Below are 6480 nucleotides of genomic sequence, written 5' to 3' on the forward strand. Positions count from 1 at the left end.
CCTGCCGGCCCCGAGGGTTTTTATTAAGAATTATTTTATTACTGGGACCAACAGATGGCGTAATGCCTATGTCACTGGACTCCCAAGTAGTAAACTGTGGTTCGAGTTCTAGACCACCCGGTGGCGTAAACTCAACATGTGCATGTGTGTGTGCCTAAGATCCAGAGAGGAGAATAGAGGAGAAGGGATTGTGGCGGAGGATGATTTCTTGCTTTCTGTCTCTCTGTGTCTGTCTTTCTGGTGAGCACACAGGCCCTGTAGCAAAAACCGCTCCCCCAAAAAAGAATTATTTTATTATTATTTTTTAAATTATTTTTGAGAGGTTTTCACTATAGGGCACGAGCGCTCGCCAGACAGAGAGAGATATAGAGACAGAAAGCGAGAAATCACCCCCCAGAGGGGATGGTCACGCCGCAATCCCTTCTCCTCCATTCTCTTCTCGGGATCTTGGGCACGCACGCACACGTGCCTGGCATGAGTTTTAAGCCACCGGGTCCAGGACGCGAACCGTGGTCGACTACGTGGGAATCCAGCGACATAGCCATTATGCTAACTGCTGATTCCCATTATTTTTAAAAATTTTAAAAGGATTATTTAATTTTAATTTATTCATTCACTCATTTCAATTTGACCAGAAAGAGAAAGTGAGAAAGCAAGCCCCCAGGTCCGTCTGGGACTCAACCATGGTTGGCCATGTTGGAATCAAATGCCTTAACCACAACACTGGCTGATCACTTTTTAGTGTTTTCTATATGGGACAACATACTAAACATTTTATAATGTAACCCTCACACACAATACTAAATCACGTTTAACATAAACTCTTTAACGAGTAATTCTAACTTTTCTTTTCTAGCATTTTGTCATAGGGCATATGCACTCTCCAGAGAGAGAGAGAGAGAGGGAAAGTGAGAAATTACCCCCCTAGGGGGAATGACGTCCACGCTGCAATCCCTTGTCCTCAAGTCTCTTCTCAGAATTTTGGGCATGTACACACACACACACACACACACACACACACACGCACCTGGCATGAGTTTCAAGTTACTAGGTCTGGGACTGAAACCACAATAGGCCATGTATTGGGTTGTCAGAAAAATCATGATGCATTTTTGCACAGGAAAACATAGGGAAAATACGGGGACTAGCAGTTAGCCTAATGGCTATGTCTCTGGACTCCCATGTAGTCAACAGGGGTTCAAGCCCCAGACCTGGTGGCTTAAACTCAGTCGGGTGCGTGTGCATGTGTGCCCAAGATCCCGAGAGGAGACTGGAGGAGAAGGGATTGTGGAGTGACCATCCCCCTGGGGGGTGATTTCTCGCTTTTTATCTCTCTTGTCTTTCTGGTGAGCGCACATGCCCTATAGCAAAAACCTCTCAAAAAAAAAAAAAAAGGAAAAAGGAAAAAGGAAAAATACATCATAACTTTTCCAACAAGCCAACAGGAGTCCCACACTTAACCAACATACTATCTGCTGGCCTGCAATTCTACCTTTCATTTGTAAGAAAAAAGGCTCAGAAGCAGCTTTGGAAATGTTGCAAATAGAAAACAATGACTGTGAAAAGGCCCAATGTGGAGCCAACAGATGGCATAGTGGTTAAGGTGCTAAGCTGGCTGACTATGGTTCAAGTCCTAGATCCATTGGCTTGAAACACACCAGGTACATGTACATGCATACCCTAAACCCTGAGGGGAGATAGTGCAGCGGTTACATTGTTGGACTCCCACATAGTTGATCATGGTTCGAGTCCTGGACCTGGCGACTTGAGACCTCACACTGGGCTCTAGTGCAAGCGTGGCCAAGATCCCAAGAGGAGAACGGATTATGGTGTGGCCATTCCCTCTAAGGGGTGATTTCTCACATTCTGTCTCTCTGTCTCATGCACCCTATAGCAAAAATCTTTCTCGAAAACAAAACAAAAAACCCTACATCATAATAAAAAGAGTATTTGACATTGGCTCCAGAAACAATAAACAGATAAATGAAGCATAATAGTCCAAATAAGCAAGAATTTATCCTATGTAAGTGGGGCACTGCAAAGCCCTAAGTAAAACTGGATTACTTAATGAGTAAGAATTAACATTTAAAGAAAATAAAGATAACTACTTCATATAACAAACTCCTTTCAGTTTAATTAGATTACACTAATGATGGCCTAACCTGGTGACATAGTCAGAAGCAAACTGAATCATAAGACTGGAAGCCATGGGGCTGACTGCGGTTTTGGATCTGCATGCAGTTCATATGGAAAACCGGGTGTCTATAACAAGCTAGAGGGCTGGGAAAGGGGGTCAGAGAGTCATCAAGCCTTGTTACAAGTGCCTCTCTCAGGGTCAACCAGTGGCGTGGTGGTTTAAGTTGCTGTATTCCCAAATGGCTGACTACAGTTTGAGTCCCAGACCTGAATGCTTGAAAATCACTCCAGGGAGACCAGCAGGTGGCATGGTGGTTAAGGCGCTGGACACTCCCACATGGCTGACCATGGTTCGAGTCTCAAACCTGGTGGCTTGCTTTCTCACTTTCCCTCTCTCTCTGTCTCTCTCTCTGGTCAAATGAAAATAAATAAACGAATAAATAAACAATTCTTTAAAATAAAGAAATCACTCCAGGTGGGTGTGCATGATTGCCCCAAATCCCAGGACAGTGGAGGAGAAGGGGTTGTGGTGGCATGGTCATACCCACCCCCCCAGCAGGTGATGTCTCACTTTCCCTCTGTCTCTCTCTGGCAAATGCATGCACCCTATGACAAAAACCTTAAAAGTAAATAAATAAAGACTGCTTTCCTTTTCTGTCTAACGCACATGCTCTCTACCATGAGTAAAATAAACACTTCTTTCCAACCTCCAATGAAAAACGAAATAACAAAATTGGTGAAAATTTGGATACTTTGGGAAGAAATATCTACACAAATAATAATTAGGGAAAAGCCAAAAAACAAACAAAACAAAAAAACAGTCAAGTTAACCCACAGCCTAGTAGTTAAATGTGCCAGATCCCACATGGCCTATTGCAGTTCTAATCCCAGCCCAGTGGCTTGAAAAACACACCAGGCATATGCGTGCATGCCCAAAATCCCCTCAGAACGGGGAAAAGGAAGGGAGTTGGAACATGCTGATGCACCTCTCCCAGCCTGTTTCTCTGGCAAGCATACATGCCCTCTAACAAAAGATAATAAATTTAACCACTGAAAAATGTAGGCACCAGCAAATGGTGTAATTAATGGTTATGTGCCTGGACTTCCACATGACCAACTATGGTGTGAATCCCAACCCAATGGCTTGAAATTCATGCCAGGTGCATGTATATGTGCGCATCCAAATCCTGAGAGAAGAATGGAGGAGGAGAAAGGACTGCAACATGATGATCCCCCCTGGAGGGTGATGTCTCACTTTCTGTTTCTCCGTCTCTCTAGAGAGCACACATTCTCTAAAGCAAAAATGTCTATAAAAAGAAAAAAAAAAAGTAAAACCAGGCCTGTCAGCAACACAAGAGTTAAGGCAGCTGGATCCCAGACGGCTGACTGCTAGGTTCCAGTCCCACGCCCAGTTGCTTCATATACATACCAGGTACCTGTGTAATACATGCTCAAAATCCAGAAAGGAAGGAAAGAGAAGGGCTTGCAGCATCACCTAACCACATCAATGTAGAACCTGGCCTAATTTAAACTCACTGTTTTTTGCTTTGTTTATCTGTAACAATGCAGCTCTCCCTATGACAGTTCTCAAATGCATCTTCAGAAGAAAGGGCCAACCTTCATCATCATCATCCCATACTTTGCTCATCACCAAGGTCTAGGGGATCTCAAAGGAAGGTAGAGAATAACGAAACTATCTGGGTTTTTAAGTACTGTGAGTCAGATGTTTCACATACCATACTGCCATTCTGAACATACCAGCACCCAGGTACAGAAAAAATTAAAGCTTTGAGAGGTTCAGCAAGTTATGATGAAGGAAATAGATCTGGACCACTCACTACACCACCCCCCAAGTCCACCACAGAACTGTGACCCCAAGGCCCCAGCAATAGCAGAGGGTGGAATGGCAAAGGTCTTCAGTGTCTCTATACGTATTCCCAGGATAGATGCAACAAGGTCCTCTAACCCCCTGATGTCATCAGAAAATAAATTTTATCAGGGGCCAGTTAAAAAACCTCCCTCGGTGAGTTTAAACTCCTCATTTGGGACAAAAATTTTCACGTTAAGGGAAAAATAACACTGACACACCATAAAGGCTTTAAGCAAAAAAGTCCAGCACATTCTTAATTTCTGAGAATGATAAATGGGTAAGAAGCACTAAAATCACAAATTGTTACTTATGTATGTATGTATGTATGATTGATTGATCTATTTATCTATTTATGAATGACACATTTTTGCTATAGGTTGTGTGTGCTTGCCAGAAAGACAAAGAGACAGAAAGTGAGAAATCACCTCCCGGGGGGGATGGCCATGCTGCAATCCCTTCTCCTGCATTCTCCTCTCGGGATCTTGGGCACGCACACACACGCACACAGAGTGAGTTTAAGTTGCCGGGTCCAGGACTCAAACCGCAGTCAACTACATGGGAGTCCAGCAACATAGCCATTATACCACCGCTGGTCCCCACAATATGTCTACTGACTAAAAATGAATGACACAAGATGGTAGCAGAACTATCTCCTGTCAATAGGATAATGAAAGAATTTTATTTTAATCTGTTTGTCAAGATGTTCCAAATTGGGCTGACCAGGAACATAGTGGTCAAGCGCTGTGCAAAGAAAGGGAGCTCTCTCATGACCCACTACTATTGGAGTCCCAGCTCTGGGAGCTTTTAGAAATAGGTGCCAGGAGCAACAGCTACGCAAAATGGCACCACCACAGGCTCGGTAGTAAAAGTTCCTCGCAACTTCCGACTGTTGGAAGAACTTAAAGAAGGCTAGAAAGGAGGAGATGGCAGTTAGCTGGGGTCTAGAAGATGACAAAGACATGCCACTTACATGATGGACAGGGATGATAACTGGGCCTCCAAGAACAATATATGAAAACCCAATATACAGCCTTAAAATAGAATATGGATGTAAATACCCAGAAGCACCTCCTTTTGTAAGATTTCTAACAAAAATCAGTATGAATACAATTAACTGTTCTAATGGAGTGGTGAACCCAAGAGCCACATCAGCGTTAGCAAAGTGGCAGAATTCATACAGCATCAAAGTTACCCTGCAGGAGCTTTGGGGCCTAAAAATGTCTAAAGAGAACATGAAGCTCCCTTAGCACCTGAAGCACAGCACTACAACAATTAATGAGAAAAACCACAGCCCTGCCCCCATGTGACATAAACAGTCTTAATTTTCCACAGTAGTCAATTTTATAGATACCTCTTGTAGACCTCAAAGTACTGGAAAGGAAGTTCCCATTCAAAGGCAATTTATCTTAAGATACTGTAAATAAAACCGAGTTTTTGTCCATTTGAGATACATAAATTGTGCTATAACAAATCATCCTGCTGAGTGTAATCACTGCTCAAGAGTTGAACTCCTGGGATCAAGAAAGTGTATTTAAACTGATTATTATCATAAAAAAAGAAAAGAAAAGAAAGAAAAAGAAGAGAAACACAGATGCCAGCCAGGCTGCCCAAATCCCTGAGGGGAAGGAGAGGGGGAGGAAAGGGGCTGCAGCAGTACCAGGCTCCATTTTGATGTTCTTTCTCTCTGTCCACTGCCTCCTCCCTCTGGCCATTAATTTAAAAACAAAAATGGGGGGCCAGCAGGTGGCATGGTGGTTAAGGGCACTGGACTCCCACATGGCTGACCATGGTATCAGTCCTGAACCTGCTGGCTTTCTCTCTCTCTCTCTCACTCTCCCTCTGTACATCTCTAGTCAAACTAAATAATAATAAAGTAAACAAATAAAAAGTTAAGTTTTAAAAAAATAAATAAAAACAAAGAAGCTGGGGCCAGCAGGTGGCGTGGTGGTTGAGGCGCTGGACTCTCACATGGCTCACCATGGTTTGAGTTCCGGGTATGGCAGGTTGCTTTCTCACTTCCTCTCTTTCCTTTTCTGTCTGGTAAAATTAAAATATATGAATATATAGGTAAAATTAAATAATTATTTTTAAAAAGATGCTAACTGACTAAATATTTGAATTTTATACTAAGAGAAAGAATGAATATATATTATTTCTCACAAAATGAAAGTCCTAAACCCAAGAAAACAGCAAGCAAGCAAGCAGAGCAGTTGCAGTCCAGCACCAAATGGCTGAGACTAAATAAACAGTAAGCAGAAAGAAAGAGCCTGTATGCTTGACCTCAAAAGGCATCACAGACGGAGGGCTCGTTTTTCACTCCTTCGCTTTGGGATTTGAAAAATCCCACCACCCAGAAATCGTGAGTGGACGGCAGAGGGGGCAAAAATCACGGGCGACGCGGGCAAGCTCGCTGGCCGCACCTGTTCGGAGAGCAGGGCAGCCTCGGTGCAGCCGGGGCGCGCGCGGCGCTGCCG

At 43.4% G+C, this 6480-nt stretch overlaps 1 protein-coding gene and 1 pseudogene across 3 annotated transcripts in view; one reads left to right on the forward strand and one right to left on the reverse strand.

Annotated features, from left to right (window-relative positions):
* The window catches only part of LOC102491132 (zinc finger protein 140), a 97092-nt gene that overhangs the window by 50431 nt on the left and 40181 nt on the right, over positions 1-6480 (reverse strand). The window contains exon 1 of one of the 3 annotated variants that reach the window (XM_027771380.1): positions 6427-6480. The exons of 1 other annotated variant lie outside the window; for it this stretch is intronic. The gene's annotated coding sequence lies outside the window, so the exon portion shown is untranslated. Of the gene's footprint in view, positions 1-5983; positions 6027-6426 lie in introns of those variants that run through there. One more of the 3 variants, XM_014587388.2, reaches the window with a different exon arrangement.
* LOC106734748 (ubiquitin-conjugating enzyme E2 variant 1 pseudogene) lies at positions 4554-5722 on the forward strand (annotated as a pseudogene).

The sequence above is a fragment of the Tupaia chinensis genome, unplaced genomic scaffold (genome assembly GCF_000334495.1).
Source record: "Tupaia chinensis unplaced genomic scaffold, TupChi_1.0 Scaffold000211_1, whole genome shotgun sequence".
Lineage (NCBI taxonomy): Eukaryota > Metazoa > Chordata > Mammalia > Scandentia > Tupaiidae > Tupaia > Tupaia belangeri.